The sequence below is a fragment of the Rattus norvegicus genome, chromosome 19 (assembly GCF_036323735.1).
Source record: "Rattus norvegicus strain BN/NHsdMcwi chromosome 19, GRCr8, whole genome shotgun sequence".
NCBI classification, from domain to species: domain Eukaryota; kingdom Metazoa; phylum Chordata; class Mammalia; order Rodentia; family Muridae; genus Rattus; species Rattus norvegicus.
In genome coordinates, this window is record NC_086037.1 from 17,273,786 (window position 1) to 17,295,106 (window position 21,321).

The 21,321-nt window shown below is 41.4% G+C and overlaps 1 protein-coding gene and 1 long non-coding RNA gene across 4 annotated transcripts in view; one reads left to right on the plus strand and one right to left on the minus strand.

Annotated features, from left to right (window-relative positions):
• LOC134483188 (uncharacterized) overlaps nt 1–21,321 on the plus strand; it is a 341,330-nt gene that overhangs the window by 32,523 nt on the left and 287,486 nt on the right. The gene's annotated exons all lie outside the window — the stretch shown is intronic.
• On the minus strand, nt 17,309–18,730 carry LOC134483196 (uncharacterized). Its single transcript, XR_010060071.1, has 3 exons — nt 18,534–18,730; nt 17,717–17,822; nt 17,309–17,593 (listed from the first exon to the last, which is right to left on the minus strand). It is a non-coding gene; the product is annotated as an uncharacterized LOC134483196 (long non-coding RNA).

Genomic DNA, 21,321 nt, shown 5'->3' on the forward strand with positions numbered 1-21,321 from the left:
AAAATTAGAAAAATTAAGATATGTATCAGATAAAAATTAGTCACAATATTCAGTCCATCTTTTTGTATTTGGCAAAATTGGAGAAGGTACTTCATTATTTAAACTATATTAGTCTAAAAATCTTGTACCTAAATCACTTTATATTACTTTTTAAGCTTTTATATCCTCTACCATAACTTGTGTTTCTTAGCCATAATACATCCTCTGAGACCAAAAGTACTTTTGTTAATTCTAAGTAATTTAAGGGTTTATGTCTTTCATTTTATAATTTTACACCTCTTTTGTGGATATATGGTCTTTTTTTTTCTTTTTCTTTTTTCAGCTTGCAGCTGAAGAATATTTTTGCTCTGATTTAGAGCAGGATGCAAGGGTGGAGTGCAGACCTGAGGGGAGGGTAGATGAATGGAGTTGAGCTGCAGGATGTGAGATTCACAGAGAATAAATAAGAAGTTAAAAAAAAAATAAGAAATGAGCACAGTGGGGATAAAGCAGTGAATGCTTGGCATGGGGACGTTTGGCAGTGGACTGGGCATTTTAAGGTGTGGGGTGGATTTGGGTGGGGTTCTGGAGTGGGTAAGGATGGTGTCTGTTCTGGTCCTTCCAAGGAAACTCCTCAGTCCTCTCCCATCCCTCCTGTGCCTCTAACTCCGCCTCTAACTCCGCCCCTAACTCCACCTCCAACCGCCATAACTGCCTCCTACCACAGCAGCAGCTTCTGGGCACCTGCCTCTTTCTGCTCAAGCTCTTCTATGTGCTCGGGAGTGGTACATGCTTTAAAAAGTCCCGAGCAGTGGTCAGACCACGCACACTCTCCTGCCATCCCCATTCTCAATTCTCAGGATTTATGAAGCCAGAGAGGTTGTCTCAGGCGTTCTGATGCTGTGGTGGGCTATACGTCCAGTCCTGCTTTCTGGGCCTCCCATGTCCACCCTGTTCCTGTCCAGGTTCCTGGCTGTCACATTCCTGCACGATGGTGAACAAGTTTTCTTTTCTGATTCTCATAACAAGAAAATGTTAAGACTAAACTATCTAATCTTCAACCCCATCCGAGATCTGAGAAGGAGAAATGTTGCCTGAATAAAAGGAAATTCAGAGCAAACAGCTTCCAAATCTAAAGAAATGACAGAAATTGTTGGCTACCCTGACAGACTGTCAGCAAATGTTCCTGTGTCATTGTGGCATCCACCTTCAACTCACTGGGCCAGGAGCTCTGACAACAATCCTTTGAAGCACGTCACTTGAAGGACTATCCTATTTTTTCTCCAAAAACTTGGACAACAGACCTCCCATGATCCACTTCTGCACAGTTTGGACAGCTTTCTAGCAGCAGCAGTAAGTGGGTACTATTTCACCCAATGGCCACTTTGCTCCTTTACAAGGAAACTCCAGTTAGGATTATTTAGAGCCAATCATCTTCTTCAGAATAGACTGGGGACAATGCCAGGAGTTGAGTTCTCTCCCACTGTGAAAAGCCTTTAACTACTAGGACATTTGAAATGGCAGATTCTTCAGACCTCTAAAGGATTTGAGAACCTCCTTTGTATGTAAAGTCTATCTCAGTGGACAAATGTAGCTTTTTTTCAAGGAATTTACTTTCTGCTTAACTTTAAAAACATACACAGGAAGTTAAAGAAAGCTTATTTCTGTACCTAACTAAAGCAGTACCTAACATGACTACAAGACTGATTATTTATAGTTGAAAAGTACTAGCTTGCATTCCTTAAGTATCCATGGCAGTGTGCAGTAGTAATTTTATAGAATTAGAATTTTACACCACATTATGAATAAGCTTTGTATACTTATATCTTAAACAATAATTAAATCATTTATGCAAGTACAATTTTCAATTGTATCATCATCCAAAATCCATGCCATCCTAAAATCTTTGTGACTTGGTGTTGTGTTCTAGTATAAAAAGAGGTAGAATAATCTATGCTTTTGTCATTTTTGCCCCTTTCTCCTGCTTTCCCACAACACTAGATAGGAGAGAAAAAGGTTTGAGGAGAGAAAGAGAAAGGAAGAAAGACATTCCTGATTCTAATCTGCTTTACTGTTTCCTCCCTGACCATGGCCAGTAAAAACTTGCAACCAACCCCCTAAATAACAATAAACATCTATAACCCACGGCAGACAAATAACCACCCACCCACCCTTCCTCTTGAGAATGAGGGGGTCATGTTCTTTTAAGATGCTTCGGGCTGTGTGGGGTGACAACATGTTTTAGGACCTTACAACAATTGGGATATTTTCCAAATCCTGGGAGACCTTGCAGTTTCCTATGCGTCCAGACCCTGAATGTGGCAGGATTAACTGAAGTCCTGGCTACATTAACAATTGAAAATACAAACACACATTCCTATCATTTGAGGAAGGTCACCCAATATCTACCCCTTGAAATTTGCTCAAAACAATTAGTCAATCAGTTTTTTATTTATCTTCAGGTCACTTCTTAGTAACCAGGCAGAAAAGAGACAGATTGTTTGCCAAAATTATATCAATTGCTTCTAAGCCAGTCACCAATAGAGTTCCTGCAGTCCTTTGAAGTCTCATCAGAGAGGCTCTATTTTGCACAGACTCACAATACTTATGTCTCCCATGTGGCAAACTAAAAGAACTGTTAAGATCTCCTTAAATAATTCAACAGTTTTCCCAATCCAAAGTCTCCCACCCTCCTCCAAAAAATCAAGAGGTTCCTCACAAACATCTCCACTCACTTCGGTACCAGTTTATATATCAGTCACATTTCTGTTACTGCAGAAAAATACTATGACCAAGAACAACTCAAGGAATACAGTTCTTCACATTGTGGTAACCAACCCCAACTACCAAATTATTTCATTGCTAAGTCATAAATGTAAGGTGGCTACTGTTTTGAATTGTAATGTAAATAGCATGTATAAAGTATGTCTCATATGTGGTTGTTCCCTGAAGGGCTTGCAACCCACAGGTTGAAAACTGCACTTGTGTGTGGTGGTGGGAGGGGGGGTGGTGAGTTTTTTGTTTTGTTTGTTTGTTTTCCTTTTTCTCAAAACCCAAATGCTGATAAGAACATAGGCCAATATCAGGCTCTTCAATTTTATTCCATTAGGCACTGTGTCTGCTCTCATGATATTAACATGCTGGTTTTTCTTTTTTACTATTCCCCAAAATGAAGGTGAAATCATTAAAGGTGATGCCTCCCGCAGTGCTTTACTGTCTTATTAGTTAGCAGTGTCTGACTGCCCTGCTCAGTTGTGCTTTCATGTGAGTTCTGAGTTTTTTTTTCATTCCCATGAAGTTCAGCATTGAACATCTGTGACTTATACCTGATTTTAGTGGAAATGCATTAAGATTTTTCTCCAGTTAGGATGCTGTTGGCCTTGTATATTGCCTTTGTATTGTGAAGTTATGTCTTCTCCATATCTCAGCTTCTGCAGGACTTTTTCTTGAATCGCTGTGTGATTTTGCTAAAGAAATTGTCTGCCTCTAGTGCAGTGATCATGTGTTTCCTGTTCTTGGTTTTATGTGGTAAATTGTTTATTCATTTGTATTTGTTGAAACATTCTTGTACCTCTGGAATCAAGCCAGCGTCATCATGGTACCTGATACTTTTGGTATTTTCCTGAATTTTATTTGTCAGTATTTTATGGAGAAATTTTTCACTTAAATGTTCCTTCCAATCTTATTTTCTTTTCTATGTTGCAAAGAGACACCATGAGCAAGGGAACTTATAGAAGAAAGTTTATTGCGGCTTACAGTTTCAAGATCATGAGTCTTTGATTATTATGCTGGGGTACATGGCAGCAGGTAGGACACCATGTTTCTAAAGAACTGGCTGAGATCTTACATCTTATCTGCAAGTTGGACACAGAAAGTGACTGTTAACTATAAATGGTATTGAATTTGGAAACCTCAATGCCCAATCTCATACCATTCCTCGAACAAATCGATATCTTATAATTCTTACCGAACATTTCCACAAACCAGGAATAATCATTCCTATATATGAGTTTATGGGGGCCATTATCATTCAGATCACCATATTCCACTCCCAATTCCCCATAGGTTCTTAAACATATCATAATAAAAAAATACATTAGCTCAGCTTCCAAGACTCCTGTAGTCTTTCGGTCTCTGTACAGTTTATCCACAGTGCTTTATGATACTCCAGGCAGTCCCTTAATTATTCCCCCTACAAAATCAAAAGGCAAATTATACACATCCAATGTGTATTGCCAAAAGTAAATGTTATCATTGCAATGGGAAATTGGGAATGTGGTGAGTAAATTCACGGCATAAACCAAAAAGAGCGCACTCCAAATTTGCTACTTCTGATGAATGACAAAGGGATTAGATGGGTCCACTCCCGTGGCTTTGCTGATTGCAACATAAATCCTAAAACTATGTTGTATCACAGAGATTTGTGGTGCTTGTGTTTTTATTGTCATTCGTTTCTAGGAATTTTAATTTTTCCTTATGGATTTCTCCCTTGGCCCTTTCAGTAGTGTGTTGTTTGTGTTGCTGACTTTCCATGAGTGTGTGCACTGACTGTACTTTCAATTGTGTGATATCAGTTTGATTCCTTTGTGCTCAGATAGAATGCACGACACTACTTCAACCTTCTTATCTTTCCTGAGGGTTGTTCTGTGTCCTAACCCGTAGTCAATTTTGGAGACAGAAGCACAGGCTGATAGAAAATATATGTATAGTTCTGTGTAGTTTGTTAGGTCCATTTGACTGATGATGTCACTGAATTCTGCTCATCCTCTTTTGTTTATTTGCATGTGATCTGTCAACTGGTCAGAATGGACTATTAAAACCAATTACAACCACTGTTATAGCTAATCTGTAGTTTCATATCTATCTGATAGTATGTACTTTTAAAATTAGGAAGCTTGTGTTTAATATGTATTTATTTAGAGTTGTGGTATCTTTTGATAATTGCAAAGTATGAAGTGAATGTCCTTACATGTTGTGGACAGGATTGGTTTGAAATCTATTCTGTCAGCTAGATAGAGAAACTGCATAGAATTGCTATAGGGACCTGTGTCTTAGGTCTGTTTCCCTAGTATATCCTCTACATCTCTCATGATGGTGATCCTGTTTCTGGCTAAATGTATGTCTGTTTACTGGGGAATTGAGTTTAGTGACATGTATTAAATTTTGTCATTTTGTTAATTTTTGTGGTTTTTATTGGCCTCTTTTGATTGACTGTCATAGTTTTGTTACATTATTTCCTGTGTCCTCCGGTATTTTATGCTTCCCTTCAAACTAACGTATTCCTTTTAGGATCCTCTACAGAGCTGTCTTACTGGTTATACATATTTTGTTAAATTTATTTTTAGTGTGCATTCGTCAGCACAGTAGCTGTGCAGCTGCCTGCCCTCCATGGTATCAGATCTACTTTCCAAACAATAACGCTCAACTCTTACTGACTGTGTAGCATCTTGGCTGCTCTTTGTTCCCCTTGGACAGCCCTCAGGACCAGGTGCTCCTCTCCCTTAACCATGGCTGCTGTCCTCTTCCTCTCTCCTCTCCATCACACACGTTCTTCCTTTATTCTCTGGCAGCTTCTTCTTCCTTCTTCCCTCCTCATGATCCTCTCTAGCAAAGCCCTCAAAGCTCCCCTCCCCCATCTCTTGGCTCTGCAGCTGGTGGCTGGTGGCTTCTTTATAAACACAGTTAACTGGGAGCAGGGTCAGGTTTTTTTTGGATTAACCAGTCTTGAGTTCTACAAATTAGCAGTAAAATACAAGCAGAATTAGGCCACTCCACCACAAGGATTTCTTTTGCTTTGTTTTGTTTTAATTTTTCTTTTACCTTTTACTTTATTTTATTTTTGGCTATTTTTTAATCATTAGTTTTTTTATTTATGTATATTTCAAATGTTGTCCCGCTTTCCTGACTCCCCTCATCAAATCTTACATCCCATTTCTGCTCAGCTTTGCCTATGTGACAGTGTTCCCCCACCTACACATATCCATCCCCACCTCACACCTCTAGGACCTCCTTTTGGTGGGGCAATAGGCCTCAGGGTAGTCAATGGCCTCCCACCCCATGATGCCACTTAAGTCAGTCCTCTTCTACACAGTTACCTAGAACCATAGAGCCATCCTTGTATATACTTTGGCTGGCAGTTTGGTCCCTAGGAGCTGCGGGACTGGTGACAGAGGATCTGGTTAGATATTAAAGACAAATGGTTTCTGCTTTCTCCTCTTTTTTCTGGTTATAGGTGAAATCACGTTTGTTTGCTTCCCTTTTTTGAAATTATTGAGTTGATTAATTTCTTGGTTTTTCTTGTGTATAGTTTAGCTCATTTTCTTGGGGTTTTCCTCATATTATCCTCTGTTGTGCTCTCTTAAAGAAAAATATTGTTTAAATTTGGTTTTGTTGTGAAATATCTTGGTTTCTCTATTTATGGTGATTGAGAATTATGCTGGGTATAGGAGTCTGGGTCTGCAATACATCTGCCCAAATTTTTCTGGCTTTTGGAGTCTCTGTTGAGAAGTCTGGTGTAATTCAGATAGGTCTGAATTTATTTATTACTGGTTATTTATACCCTACCCCTTTTAAAGTTCTTTCTTTGATCTGCGTATTTAGTGTTTTAATTATTATGTGAATGGCAGAGTTTTTTCTGGTACAATTCATTTAGCCTTCTGTAGGTCTCTTGTACAGTTATGGCATTTTCTTCCTTACCTTATGGAAGTTTTCTGCTATAATTTATTGAAGATGTTTACTGGACCTATGAACTGGAAATCTTAATTCTGTTCTATATCTATTATCCTTAGATTTGGACTTTTAATTGTGTCCTGAAATTCATGGATGTTTTGGATTCAATAAACCATACATGTTTATCTGAGATGGGTGTTTTGTGTTTTGTGGGGTGACCTCCTTGATGCCAACTCTTCCATTTAGTAGCAGGTTGGATAATGAGACATGGTTAGGAATGGTGACCTCTTGACATAAACTATATGAAAACAGGGAGGTTAATTTATGTGTGTCAAGTATCAGTAGTCTCCTGGGTGGTTTTGGTTCCCAGTTGGCCATGTGCAACAGTTTCAAAAGCCCAGGATTGATGTTCCTTGGGTTTCCTATGATGATGCACTCAGATATGACAGATATCAACAGAATCCTTGTCAAAGAACTTAATTTATATAATAGACCAAAAATTACTAATTATGTTACAAAATATTTGATCACACTGTGATCTCCAAGAATGTATTATTTACTGATAAACTATTGTGTGGTATAGCATTGCCATGGCACAGACATTTAACACGAGGGTTGGTTGTTTGATGCAAACATGGACTCTAATTTGGTAAGGCTAACCTACCACACACCTTTATTGCAAAGTTAAAACTGCACTTAGGTTCAGAGATGGTCAAGGAAGGACTTGAAAGAAAATGAAGATAACTAAACCAATGGAAAGTCTTTGAGTTGAAGGATTTTTAGAAAGTGTGCAGAGGGAAGAAGAATGCTCTTCTGGGAGGTCAGTGAATTAGGAAGGACAGTTGGGAGTTGACTTCTGTATCTGACTCCTGCGACTTCATTGGTAAAAATTAACGTCTGGAATTTTGTGTTGTAAAACAACACATTGGCTCTGCAGCTTTTGGCAAGGGCCATGGACAGAGAGATCACACCAGCTGGGGACAATCTGAAAGGAAATCAGGTTTTCTTAAGTCACCTGAGAAGTCCTCAAGGAGAGAGGAATGAATGGGTAGCACCATAATAGAAGGCCTTAGGATCTCAGATAGTTCTACTCTAGATGCCTTGAAAATAGAAGCAGAAAATGAAAAACTAAATGACTTCACAGGAATTAGCTCAATTCTGAGTATGATTATTTCATATTGGCATTTTATACCTGATTCATTTTTTAAAAAATTAAAAAAAGAGCCTTCTGTTTTAATGCGAGGCTGTCTTAGAATCACAAAATGCTTACAACACCTACATCTAACAGTATCGGGCTAGAGATTCTACTTTTAAATGCATCACCATCGACAGCTTCCATTTAACCAGCAGGTGTCCATGCCAGGCAGACACTGAGCAGGTTGTATGTTCTGTTAATCTCCACAACAACCCAATTCAGCAGAAACACGTCCATTTTACAGGTGAAGAAACCACAGCTCAAAGCAAATGAGTGTCAGGGTCCCCTCAGTCTCACTGGCTGTCACTCAGACCCACATCCTTCTCTGTAAAGGGAAGCCATGGGCCTGATGTGGCTGTGCAAGCTGACTCTGCTGAGATGATCAATGCTATTCTTGACCCTGGGAGAATTTAAGACAAGGTGACCCACAGACTCCTGGGATAGATTCTATCTCTGGGTTCTAGGGTGGGACACAGTATCCCTTGCCATGGGTCTCTACTCATCTGAGGAGTCTGTTCCCATCTGTCAGCTTCTATGGCAGTGGTTCAAATCCCTCCTAATGATGTAACCCTTTAATACAGATCTTCATGCTGTGGTGACCCCCATCACAAAATTATTTCATTGCTACTTCATAACTAATATTGCCACTCTTTTATGTCATAGCATGCTAAGTATCTGATATGCAAGGTATCTGACATACATTCTCCTAGAAGGGGTCACGACACACAGGTTGAGCAACATTACTCAATAAACTTTTTTTTTCTTTTATAAAGAGAGGCCTTCATCTCAGAAGGACCTGGACCAGATGCCCTGTAGTAGTGACAAGTTTTAGCAGGCCCAAGGCTGCTTGCCTTAATGACACAGACATTCCTGGCTAAAGGCACAATCTGAAATCACTGTCCCCAGGATATTTCTTACCTCAACCCTCCCCCCCATTACAATGTCTGTCTCCTTGGACATATCTGTCCAGGAAGCCAGTCCCTGTAGTCTCTGATACAGACAGAATGCTAAAGGCAAGAATGCTTTCACTCTGTTGGCCTACCGTCACTTCTACAGAAGTAAGTTAAAATCCCCGAGTGTAAATGTGTGTCTTTAACATAGTGTGTGAAACTTGAAATCTCATCTGTTTGTGTTAGCAAAAACCTACTCTCACTTCAGATTAACAGCTGACCAACAATTATTTTCAGGAGACCACAGAGGCTGGCCAGGCCTGCAGAGTCAGATCCCCTCCCTGCCTGGGATGATCCCACCCAGGTTGGACTTCAGCTTCACTTATCAGCTGATATCAGAAAAATGTTATCTTAAGATTCTGCAGTCCACGGTCTGGACAAAAGTTGTTAAATGGCTAGTATGGGAGTTTTCTCCAGCTTAAAATCATTCTGGTCTCTTCTCTCCCCTGGGCTGCCCTCTGTTCTCTCAGGTCTGTTGGTCCTGGAAAGACCTGGGTTCACCTCAAGGCCTGGGTTGTGGAGGAGGACTTTTTGTTGTGGAAATGAGCATGGATCAAGGATGTAGCCCTACTCTGACTGGGCAATTAAGCTGCAGAAAATCTTCTCCAATGACAGAACTAGGTCATGTGGGAGCCAACACTGTTTAAAAGGGAGAGCTGGTTGCTTTCTCCTGGAAGAAGCACTTGGGGGTTGACTGTCACTTCTGAACCTTCTGTTCTAAGTCACTTCTCAGAAGAAACACTTTGCCTTAAGTCCTCTGTGGGACCCACCCAGCACTGGGGCTGGAGGATCCTCTGGTGTTGCAGCTCTGAGCTGGGAGGAGGAGCTAGCACACTGACATGGAGAAGCCTGTTTTCACAGCTGATCTAGATCTGAGGAACAGGTGCTTTTAAAGAAGCATGTGAAAGCATCTCCTGCAGGGGAGCTCACTATGCAGGGAAAGTCACACAGGACAGGGAAAAGTGGCTTCCCAACTTCCACTGGGCAAGAACCAGGGAGGGTATTGGATGGATGATCAGAGAGTTTGAGAAAGGCCTGCACCTCCCTGAGTGTCCTCCCTCAATCATAAGTCCCCCCACTGCTCCAGGGGCACACCTGAGGCTCAGCAAAGCCTGCCACCTGCTGGGGTCCCTCAAACTAAGCAGTGAGTGTAGAACTGTGCAAAACACATCTGGGGATGGGGAGACATAAGTGTCAGCTGGGCCTGTCCTCACTGCCTTTAGACTCTAATGGCAGGGCCGGTGCAGGGAATGGCTACTCCAGATCTCAAATGTCTTGGGCTGAAGAAGTAGGAGATGTCAGAGTCAGGGTCAGGGGCCGGGGCCGGGGCCAGGGCTGGGGACAGGTCAGGGTCAGGGTCAGGGTCAGGGTCAGGCAGAGTCAGGCAGAAAAAATTCAAGTCCCTGCCAGCAGACTGATAGGCTATGGGCATGAAGAAGTGCTGTGGTAGAGAGTGCCCTTGTTCTCTCTGGTTCGGCAAGTAACCAAGGTGTGATGGGAAAAGTTGGGGAACTCACAGACAAATGATTTGACACCAAATCTTCCCTTTGGCAGCATTTAGGAGAAGAAGCTAAGGTCAGGAGAGGTGACACCTTGCCATAAGTTATGTGACAAGAGGGATGGTGAAATGATCCCTTGTGATAAGAATCAAGGTTTCCTCTGTGGCACTTAGGTCTATACTGGCCCTGTGCAACAGCTTCAAGAACCCATTTCTGATTTTCCTTGGGATTCCCGTGATGATGCACTCAGTCAGGATTGGAAACAACCAAAATGGTAGTCAAAGTGCTTCATTTAAAAAATGTAGGGAACACTGCAAACTCATGTTTCAGGATATTTGATTACATTGTAAGCCCCAAGATTTGTTATTTACTTAAAAAAATGTACATCTGGTGGTGTAGGTCAGCACTAACACAGACATTTACCTCTAGAGCTTGGTGGTTTTTATTGATAGAGAAATTGCATAGAATCGCCATAGGAACCTGTGTCTTAGGTCTGTTTCCCTAGTATATCCTCTATATCTATCATGATGGTGATCATGTTTCTTGCTAAATGTATGTGTGTTTACTGGGGAATTGAGTTTAGTGACGTGCAAATATTATTTAAACCTATGTATTAAATGTTGTCATTTTGTTAATTTTTGTGGTTTTTATTGGATTCTTTTGATTGACTGTTGTAGTTTTATTAAATCATTTCCTGTTTTCTCTAATAGTTTATGCTTCCCTTCAAACTAAAGTATTCCTTTTAGGATCCTCTACAGAGCTGTCTTACTGGTTATACATATTGTGTTAAATTTATTTTTAGTGTGCATTAGTCAGCACAGTAGCTGGGCAGCTGCCTGCCCTCCATGGTATCAGATCTACTTTCCAAACAATAACGCTCAACTCTTACTGACTGTGTAGCATCTTGGCTGCTCTTTGTTCCCCTTGGACAGCCCTCAGGACCAGGCTCTCCTCTCCCTTAACCATGGCTGCTGTCCTCTTCCTCTCTCCTCTCCATCACACACGTTCTTCCTTTATTCTCTGGCAGCTTCTTCTTCCTTCTTCCCTCCTCATGATCCTCTCTAGCAAAGCCCTCAAAGCTCACCTCCCCCATCTCTCTGCTGTGCAGCTGTTGGCTGTTGGCTTCTTTATGATCACAGTTAACTGGGAGCAGGGTCAGCGTTTGGGGGTTAACCAGTCTTGAGTTCTACAAATTAGCATTAAATAAAAGCAGAATTAGACTAATACACTACAGGGATTTCTTTAGTTTTGTTTTGGTGTAAGTTTTCTTTTATCTTTTCACTTTCTACTTTATTTTAGGCTATTTTTTTTATTAATTGGTTATTTTATTTATTTATATTTCAAATGTTTTCCTGCTTTCCAGACTGCCCTCATCAAATCTTAAATCCCATTTCTGCTCAGCTTTGCCCATATCACAGTGCTCCCCCACCCACACATATCCATTCCCACCTCACAACTCCAGGATCTCCTTTTGGTGGGGCAACAGGCCTCTGTGTAGTCAATGGCCTCTCCCCACATGGATGCCTCTTAAGTCAGTCCTCTTCTACACAGTTACCTAGAACCATAGACCCATCCTTGTATACACTTTTGCTGGCAGTTTTGTCCCTAGGAACTGGGGGATTGGTGACAGAGGGTCTGGTTAGATATTAATGACCAATGGTTGCTGCTGTCTCTTCTTTTTCTGGTTGTAGGTGAAATTATGTTTGGGTGCTTCTCTTCTTATTTTTGAAATTATTGTGAGGTGATTAATTTCTTGTTTTTTCTTGGGTATAGTTTAGCTCATTGTCTTGGATTTTTCCTCCTATTATCCTCGGTTATGCTTTCTTAGTTTAAATTTGTATTTGTCATAAAATATCTTGGTTTCTCCATTCATGGTGATTGCGAATTATGCTGGGAATAAGGACCTGGGTCTGCATTACATCTGTCCAGGATTTTTTGGCTCTTTCAGTCTCCGTTGAGCAGTCTGGTGTAATTCAGATAGGTCTGAATTCATTTCTTAGTAGATATTTATACCTTACCCTGTATAATATTCTTTCTTTTATCTGTGTATTTAGTGTTTTAATTATTATGTGAATGGAGCAAATTTTTCTGGTTAAATTAATTTGCGTTCTTTAGGCTTCCTGTACCTTTATGGCCTTTAATTTCTTTACCTTATGGAAGTTTTCTGCTATGATATGTTGAAGATGTTTACTGGACCTATGAACTAGAAATCTCAATTCTCTTCTATGTCTCTTATCCTTGTGTTTGGACTTTTAATTGTGTCCTGAAATCCATGGATGTTTGGATTCAATAAAGCATACATATGTATCTGAGATGGGTGTTTTGTGCTTTGTGGGTGACCTCCTTGACCCCAACTCTTCCATTTAGTAGCATGTTGGATAATGACACATGGTCAGCAATGGTGACTTCTTGCCATAAATTATATGAAAATAGGGAGGTGACTTTATGTGTGTCAAGTATCAGTAGTCTCCTGGGTGGTTTTGGTCCCCGGTTGGCTGTATGCAACATTTTCAAAAGCCCAGGATTTATATTCTTTGGGATTCCCATGGTGAGTCACACAGACATGACAGAAAAAGACCGGAATAAACAGGATAGTACTTGACTTATGTAATAGAGAGAACATTACTAAGTTGTGTTACAAAATATTTGATCACACTCTGATCTTCATGAATGTATTATTTCATGAAGAACTATTGTGTGGTATAGCATCGCCAGGGCACAGACATTTAATGCAAGAGCTCTTTGTTTACTGTGAACATGGACTTTATTACTGTTCACCTCACCTACCTCACACCTTTACTGCAAAGCTAAAGGGCACTTAGGTCTAGAGCAGATCAAGGCACAACTTGATAGGAAATGAAGATGACTAGGGCAATGGAAAGTCTTTGAGTTGAAGGATTTTTAAGAAAGTGTGCAGAGGGAGCTACAACGCTCTTCTTCTGGGGGGACAATGAATTAGGAAGGACAATTGGGAGCTTTACTTGAATTCAGCATCTGACTCCTGAGACTTCATTGGTAAAATTGATGTCTGGAAATTTTGTGTTGTAAAACAACACATTGGCTCTGCAGCTTTTGGCAATGCCCATGGACAGAGAGATCACACCAGCTCGGGACAATCTGTAAGGAAATCAGGTTTTCTTTCTTTTTTTTTTTTTTTGGTTCTTTTTTTCGGAGCTGGGGACCGAACCCAGGGCCTTGTGCTTCCTAGGCAAGCGCTCTACCACTGAGCTTAATCCCCAGCCCGAAATCAGGTTTTCTTAAGTCACCTGAGAAGTCCTCAAGGAGAGAGGAATGAATGGGTAGCACCATAAGAGAAGGCTTTAGGATTTCGTATAGTGCTACTCTAGATGCCTTGAAAATAGAAGCAGAAAATGAAAAACTAAATGACTTCACAGGAATTAGCTCAATTCTGAGTATGATTATTTCATATTGGTAGTTTATACTGGATTCATTTTTTAAAAATTTAACATAAGAGCCTTCTGTTTTAATACTAGGCTGTCTTAGCATCACAAAATCCTTACTTACAAACCCTGCCTGGCGCCCGGCATCTAACACTACTGGGCTAGATATTCTACTTTTACCTTCGTCACCATCGACAGCTTCCATTTAACCAGCAGGGTCCATGTCAGGCAGACACTGAGCAGGTTGTATGTTCTGTTAATCTCCACAACAACCCAATTCAGCAGAAACCCCTCCATTTTACAGGTGAAGAAACCACAGCTCAAAGCAAATGGTTATCAGGGTCCCCTCAGTCTCACGGGCTGTCACTCAGACCCACATCCTTCTCTGTAAAGGGAAGCCATGGGCCTGATGTGGGCTGTGCAAGCTGACTCTGCTGAGATGATCAATGCTATTCTTGACCCTGGGAGAATTTAAGACAAGGTGAGCCACAGACTCCTGTGATATATTCTGCCTCTGGGTTCTAGGGTGGGACACAGTATCACTTGCCATGGGTCTCTACTCAGCTGAGGAGTCTGCTCCCATCGGTCAGCTTCTATGGCAGTGGTTCAAATCCCTCCTACTGATGTAACCCTTTAATGCAGCTCTTCTTGCTGTGGTGACCCCCATCACAAAATTATTCCATTGCTACTTCATAACTAATATTGCTACTCTTATAAGTTATAATGTGCAAGGTATCTGATATACATCTTTGTGAGTGGTAGCTCCCCACAGGTTGAGAAACATTGCTTTATATACTTTTTTTTGAGAAGCCTTCATCTGAGGAGGACCTGATGCAGGTGTGAGAGCAGAGACACCCTGATGTAGTGACAAGTTTAGGAGGACCCAGGCTGCTTGCCTTAATGGCAACAGAGATTCCTGGCTGAAGGCACAATCTGAAATCACTGTCCCCAGGACATTTTTTCTTTTTTTTTTAAATTTATTTAATACTTAATAATAATTCTTTGGTGTCCGGGCAAACATCCCCCTCCCCCCTCCCCTTCCTTATGGGTGTTCCCCTCCCAACCCTCCCCCATTGCCTCCCTCCCCCCAACCTGTTTTCACAGCTGAGCTAGATCTGAGGAACAGGTGCTTTTAAAGAAGCATGTGAAAGCATCTCCTGTGGAGAGCTCACTAAGCAGGGAAAGTCACACAGGACAGGGAAAAGTGGCTTCCCAACTTCCCCAGGGCACTCAAACCAGGGAGGATTGTTGAATTTGTTCATTGTCTATTGTTATATCCCCCTTTTCATTTCTAATTTTGTCAGTTTTGGTATTGTCTCTCTGGTGTGCAGTTTGTTTCAGGAACAGGTTGTGTGTCTGGTGGATATTCTCAACAAAAAAAGAAAAAACAAAAAGAAAAAGGAAACAAACAAAAAAAAAAAAAGCAAGCAAACAAACCAACAAAGAAACAAAAAAACCTACAAACAGCTCGTGGTTCCCTTGACTCTTTGTATTTTTCTCCTTGTTTGTAATTGATTGATTTGATTTGAGCCTTGAACTAATTTCCTGCCATCAAATCCTACCACACACTCTATAAGATGAGGCTTTGCCTCACCTTGGTAAGAGCAGCATGTAATAAATGAAGCTTATGCTGCTCTCTCTAGTGGGGATGACATCACAATCTCACTGCAAACCATGCACAGCGCGGTTGAGGCTGTATTAAAGTAGCCCACGATTTCAGTGCTCCCTGCGTGCCATGAGACAGTAGTAACATGAGTCTCCCTGCACCTGGACAGTTTTCACTAGGGACTACACACACACACACACACACACACACACACACACACACACACACACACACACACACACAAACGCACACCGCCTTTACTGACATGGTGCACATTCTTTACACACCAAAAATAAAGTGAGCAGTTATGAAACACATCAATAATGGAATCAATGGAGGGAGTTGTGGGGAAGCTGGGGCTTAGAGTTACTTAAAGGCCCTATGCAGGCTCAACTTTTGTTGGAGGAGAAACTTCAAGTGCAATGTGGTTCTTTATTTTCTTTCTCTCTAAGGAACACAGGGTTAGGGTAGGACCTACAGATTTGAGCATGTCGGGTAAGTACAGGGACACTGAATTAAATCCTAGGGATGGAACACAATTAATCTTCTACAAGATTACAGAGCAGCCTGGATGAAGATTCTCAGGTGAAAATGTGGACATCTCAAGGCAGGCACTGGACAATGGCTGTCAGTCTTGACTGAAGACTGGAAATGGTTTGCTATCTCATAGGAAAAGAAGGCCCCTCTGTCTACACTGTACTCTAAGGACAGTTTATTAGGTTAGGCATGACATGAACTATTGTCTCATGTCACAGATGTCAGTACAAAGTATCCAAGGTGTTGTATGCCAATGGTAGCATTAACAGAACAAAGCACACAGTGTCATTAAGACATAAATCATGAGTTTGTGTAGCAAGACCCAGGCCTCTTCCAGGTTCTTAGATAGTAACTGAGAACCTCAAATACGGTAGTGATGTGATAGTGTGGGGTGAATCTAGTTACAACTACTTTCTATCATGACACAGAGGACACTTTTTGTGTTATGTTCAGCTTATAATGAATGACTAGACCTAAGCATGAGAATAACCAAATTCTACATTGCTTCTCTAGCTGCTGAGCTTTTAAAAGCCCTGGGGTGACAGCAAGCTTTTGTGGACATTCTGGATTATTCCTTCTGTACTTTAACTCTCTGAGTCACCTCCACACTCAGTAAGTTAGTTCAATTCCATAAATTGGAAATCAGTCACTGGAAAAAATACATTCTCAATACGATCTCAGATTGGCCATGGAAAAAGGGTAGCTTGAACTGTCCCACCTAGGTTCTGGGCTTGCACAGGCCTGCTCTCCAGAAGAAACCTGTGTTCACAGCAGCAGGCTACATTCACTATAGATGCTCTTGAGGTTCCTCCCTAAATGGCTCAGATTAAAATAATTTTCTTGCTAACAATCAAAAAACTGATTATGCCAAGCTGGCCTAGAAGAAGCTAGCTTCTTTTCTGTATTTTATCAGTTGTGCACAATACATATGGTCATCATTGATAACAGTTGAAAGATCTGCTCTTATATGGAAACTAAGTGATGCTGGAGGATGATCCTGACCCACAATGAGGAGTGGGAACACCAGAGCCCTGTACGGATGCCTGGCAACCTAACACGTTGAGCACGCACGGCTCAGTAAGTTCCCTGTGAACACACATCTCCTGAGATCTCTCTATTTAATTGGAGGTGATCCTGTCCACCTAATACAGGACCTCATGTGGAATAACAGAAGCCACCTGCAGGAGCTGTGGTGATGACTCACAGGGTAGAGCATCTGCTGCTCTCTCAGAAGAACCACATGGACCCTAACAATTGGGTAAAGCATGTCAGTGATTATATCATAAAGTGTGTGCCGAGAAAAAGCCACATTATCCACACAAAAGACACTGTCACACTGAGTACCCCTTGGTGACTCTGAATTCACTTATTATCCCGGGCTCCATGGAACATGCAGAGATCCATCTCTAGCTGTCAGTTCTAAGCCCTCAGGAGGGGACAGAACCCTTGAATAAGAATGATGGTCTTAAGAGTCAAGAGATAGAAATCAATATTTATTCATAATGAATACATTTTTACAACAAAACAGGATTAAAATGAATGAATAAAAATATTTAAAAATATTGGAAAGTGAAAAACAGTAACAAGAACATATTAATATGAAACAACAAAAAGAAAACTTCAATTAAAATCATAACAAAAATATTTCTAAACAGCATATTCTTAACGAACATTTAGAAGCACAGATGTATTGCTGTTTCTCCTCTAGCACACATAATGAAAGGTGGTCCCCCAAGTTGTCTCTCAAGTGGTGTTTTCTGAAGAAGAAAGTGAGTAAGACCTCAATCAGTCAGGCTGGCTTAGTGTTATATAAATTTAGGGTCTCTAAGAAATGACAAATTAACTCTGAGGAAGAATTCTCATCCAAAAAATGTTGTTACCGTTCAAGATGTTTGTCATCAGGGACTCGTGAGAAAGCAACTTATTCTTCAGGAAGCTCTTTTACTGCTGTGTGTCCAATTCCAGCTCTCTTGCACTTTCTGAGACCTGGGAGAGGAAGGCAGTTTTTCAGACACTGATTTGGTGTTGAAAAGCAAGCCAGCTGTCAGAATGCTGCCTTCTACCACCTCAGTTCTATTGGACAGTCAACATAGACCTTTTAACTGATATCATTGTTGCTAACTCTGTGGGCAGGGAAAATCTCCAGAAACCCTCACAGTAATGTGGGCTGCCAATATGGGACCCAGACTTATACCAGTGCAAACCAAGAACAGGGCAATGGAAGGGACCTCATTGGGTTGCAGGAAGAAAGGAGATGTCCATATGTCACCAAGGTTAAAGCCAATGACAAGTACTAATTTGACATTTGCACTTGGTTCTTATCCCGGAAAGGTGCTTCCTACACAAGAAGTCACATGACCACTTGTCATTTCTCAAGAACCAAGAACATGTTCAAAACTCTACATAGCATCCAATCTATCACGTGCATGTGCAATAATGTGATATGTTATTGATCTGTCACCATTTCTATAATGCAGCTTCAAAAGTGGCAGCAAAATATACTTGCAAAATAATTCAGTTTCTGAAAAGTGGTTGACTTCCCAGAATACTTGTGCATAGGCAGAGAAATGAAAAATTCCATTACATGAGGTGGTTGGCAGGTTGTGTGTGTAAATTAGAAAGGTGGTAGGAGAGAGCAAAGATGTATCAAATTGGCAAATTTTATCAGATATTAAGCTAACAGCTGCCCCTCCGTACCTGATGATGCTGGGTCTGGAGGTTGCTGGTCTTTATCTTTCTTGTTGAAGTCAACCAAATATTTCTGGTTCATTGCACACTCAAGATGTCCCTCCTTGCTCTCCTGCTTCAGTGGGAGCAACTTCTTCCTACATGTGTTCTCCATCAGGAGCTGGCTGAGCAGGTTTCTGGAAATACAGTCTGCATAGTAAGATCATGCTGCCCCTTTCTCCCATTCCTACTCCCAAGTCCCACTAACTCTACCAGGTCCCAGATACCCATGATGACTTAATAAAATACATCTCGATACACATAATGCTGCTGCACAAACCACAAAGAGTTAATTCGGGGAAGAATAAATTGTTTGCTTGGCCTGAGTACCAATTAGTGTCCACATCTCTCAAAAAGAACATGGATCTATAACTATCCATGAAAGCCCAATGCATGGGGCCAACATCAATTAGTAGTTGGCAAACACCCGCAAAAGAGGTCAGTAGAACCAAGAGAAGGTCATGCTAACCCTGTGGTCCACGCACTGAGTGTTGTAAAACCTGGTATGACCCCAGAGGCCCAGGTCAGCCTAATAACGTTCTGCTGACGTCAATCAGTGCTGTTCTATCTAGAGCCTTCTGCAGATGCCTAGACAATCCTGGGATGAGTAACAGTCTTTTATGGAACTGAAAACTGAGTCCTGATGACCCTGGCACACTGATGTGTAAACAGCACAAGAGATAGAACCAGAGCTGAAGACCGTCCAATCCAGAACAAAGAAATCAGAAATAGCCATTCCACAGGTGACAGCCTTTCTGACCAGGACTTACCTAGAGAAGGTAATCTCCTTCTTCAGCTTATGGTTTTCTCATGGATCTCAGTGTTCTCCATCTCTAAGTTGTGCAGAATTGACATGACCGCCTCCTCCATTCTCTCCAGGTCTTCATAATATGGATTTGGCCTGAAGTGTGGCCTGGCCCCAAATGATAGAATACAATGAACATCAGCATTTAGGAAGATATGAACTCAGGGTGGGTCCTGTACTACACCAGTCCTGGAAGGACACCTTCTGAATTCTACATATTGGACCTTCTTCAGCTTCAGAAACATGTTTTTCTGCGTCCAGCACACCAGAATCTCGGCATCCAGATGGAGGGTTCCCTGGCTCCCTTTATTCAATCAAGAGGAAATCTGCAGTCCAGCCAGTTGAGCTATCAAGAGCCTAGGCCACACCTCTCCATGCTCCCCCACCCCCAATGCACCCAGAATCCTGTGATTTACTTTTTCCTGTCCTGATAACAGACCATATATCATCCCAAAATTATAATCTGCACAACGAATACAAATATACAGGCAAACGTGGCCACATAAGCAAAGAACTGTGCTGTTGACCTTGGGGCTCCCAGAACAAAGCATTCACATCACCATGAAAGTGTTACAGGTAAATACTTAGGCCAAGAGGATGTGGAGAAAGAGGAACACTCCTCCATTGTTGGTGGGGTTGCAGACTGGTAAAACCATTCTGGAAATCAGTCTGGAGGTTCCTCAGAAAATTGGACATTGAACTGCCTGAGGATCCAGCCATACCTCTCTTGGGCATATACCCAAAAGATGCCTCAACATATAAAAGAGACACGTGCTCCACTATGTTCATCGCAGCCTTATTTATAATAGCCAGAAACTGGAAAGAACCCAGATGCCCTTCAACAGAGGAATGGATACAGAAAATGTGGTACATCTACACAATGGAATATTACTCAGCTATCAAAAACAACGAGTTTATGAAATTCGTAGGCAAATGGTTGGAACTGGAAAATATCATCCTGAGTGAGCTAACCCACTCACAGAAAGACATACATGGTATGCACTCATTGATAAGTGGCTATTAGCCCAAATGCTTGAATTACCCTAGATCCCTAGAACAAAGGAAACTCAAGACGGATGATCAAAATGTGAATGCTTCACTCCTTCTTTAAATGAGGAAAAAGAATACCCTTGGCAGGGAAGGGAGAGGCAAAGATTAAAACAGAGACTGAAGGAACACCCATTCAGAGCCTGCCCCACAGGTGCCCCATACATATACAGCCACCCAATTAGACAAGATGGATGAAGCAAATAAGTGCAGACCGACAGGAGCCGGATGTAGATCGCTCCTGAGAGACACAGCCAGAATACAGCAAATACAGAGGCGAATGCCAGCAGCAAACCACTGAACTGAGAATAGGTCCCCCGTTGAAGGAATCAGAGAAAGAACTGGAAGAGCTTGAAGGTGCTCGAGACCCCAAAAGTACAACAATGTCAAGCAACCAGAGCTTCCAGGGACTAAGCCACTACCTAAAGATTATACATGGACTGACCCTGGACTCTGTCCCCATAGGTAGCAATGAATATCCTAGTAAGAGCACCAGTGGAAGGGGAAGCCCTGGGTCCTGCTAAGACTGAACCCCCAGTGAACTAGACTATGCGGGGAGGGTGGCAATGGGGGGAGGTTTGGGAGGGGAACACCCATAAGGAAGGGGAGGGGGGAGGGTGATGTTTGTCCGGAAACCGGGAAAGGGAATAACACTTGAAATGTATATAAGAAATACTCAAGTTAATAAAAAAAAAAAAAAAAGAAAAAAAAAAGAAAGAAAAAGAATATTTTTGAGTAGAATAAAAAAAAAAATACTCAGGCCAAGACATAGACTCCTATATTCCGGGTGTGGAGGGAAATATAAACATATAACAGTTGTGCATATGCATTTGGATGTATGCACACACAGACTCACAGACTGAGACACACCCACAAAACAAAGAGAAATGTAAACAGAGTCAGAGA